This window comes from Aptenodytes forsteri, unplaced genomic scaffold (assembly GCF_000699145.1).
Source record: "Aptenodytes forsteri isolate BGI_AS27 unplaced genomic scaffold, ASM69914v1 Scaffold143, whole genome shotgun sequence".
NCBI lineage: Eukaryota > Metazoa > Chordata > Aves > Sphenisciformes > Spheniscidae > Aptenodytes > Aptenodytes forsteri.
This window is the reverse complement of record NW_008794951.1, coordinates 3347092-3348719: the sequence shown is the minus strand read 5'-3', so window position 1 is coordinate 3348719 and position 1628 is coordinate 3347092.

Genomic DNA, 1628 nt, shown 5'->3' with positions numbered 1-1628 from the left:
CCTCCCCCTGCCTATGTGCGCTCCCAGCGCTGTGGTGGGTTCCCCCGCACTGACGCCTTAGGGCAGGCCCGGGGGGGACCCTGCCCGACTGCCCTGTGGGCCCTCTGGTAACGCGGGCCGCACACCTGGCCAGGGCTAGGGCAGAGCCGTACAGCACTGAGGCTGGGCGGGGGTTTATGGTTTGGGTCTAAGGGCCTGAGGTCTCCCAGCCTCAGTAAATCACTTGCTATTTAAAATAAAATGCCTGCGTGCTTTGTGCACTTCTCCTGAGGTCCGTCAGGACGGTTTGCATTCGCTTAGGAACCTGATGGATGGCGGCTGCGCCGATTTCTATTCCAGTGGCAGTACAGCCCCTTCCCCGGCCCCTCTTGGCCCTTAGAAGCAGCTTCAGCTCCCGGGCCCGGTGGGCAGGGGCTGGATAAGCCCATCTGCTGCTTTGAGGGTGTAGCTGGCGCCACTTGGGTTTCCCTTCATTTGATGCCAGCACAAGCATTAAACAAAGGCTGAGAGAAAGGAAACTCAGTCCTTACCCAAAGCAAATAACTTTCCCCACCCCTGGTACTCCTGAGTAGAGCCCCCAAGGTTGGCACCCCAGTTTTAGCCCCATCAGAGCTCACCAGTGCGACCAGTCCCTAATGCAGACGTGACCAGGGTGGCCCTAAATGGGTGCTTTGCTTTGCACCATCGGCGCCCTCATTCCCCCAAAGCAGCACCTTGTTTCCCTCCTTGTTTTCCCCAGCTGCCACCCAACAAGTGTTTTAAACCATTCCCCAGGATCCCACAGCTGTGTGGGTCAAGCTCTCTGCCTCCCTGAGCCCGCAGAAGCCACCAACAGCCAGTGTCAAAACCAGGCAGCACCAGAAAAGGAGCAAAGGGACAATTATGTTTTCACCACCAGTCGTTTGCGCTTTATGGGATGACACCGGCTCCCCACGCATCCCAGAAAAACTGGTCCAAGTGGTTGGAGAAAGGCAAAGCTCCCTCGAGGGCTGACGACCAGCCCGGGGCAGGTCGGAGCAGGGCTAGAGCTTAGGGAATGCAAAGAAAAAGGGTTGAAGAGGCTGGCGTGGCTCTTAGCTGCCTGACCAGCTGCAAAACCACCTGGTGACAGTTCAGCCATGCTATGGGTGTCTGAGGAGTCACGGATAAGAAAGGCTTTAGGAGAAACAGGACTGGGGGATTTTGGGGCAGAGGAATTTGTCCTGATTCCTAACAAAATTAGGGTACAAACTGCTGGTGGCTGCAGCTGCCAACAACGCCGGGCATGGGGCCTTGCTGGGAAGTGAAACACAGCAAGAGAGGAAGGCCAAAATGCCACCTGGCTGAAACATTGGGTGGCAAGGGGCCCAAAACACCACCCCAGGCTGGGTCTCCCTTACAGCACGGGGACCCACTGGCCACCGGGAAAGCAGCCCCTTGGGCCAGTAACCTCAGCCTTCCTGAGCACAGCACCAAGGAGAAGCACTGCAATGGTGGTGGGCAACTGGGGGGGGGCTGTAAGGCAGGTGCCTCAGCAAGGCACCTGGGGCTTTGAGGTGCTGCTGGGGCCAGAGGAAGTTTCCCTGGGACCAGTGTTATGGATTTACGCACGCCGGCCGCTGTAACAGGGTCCGACCCCAGGATCCTGC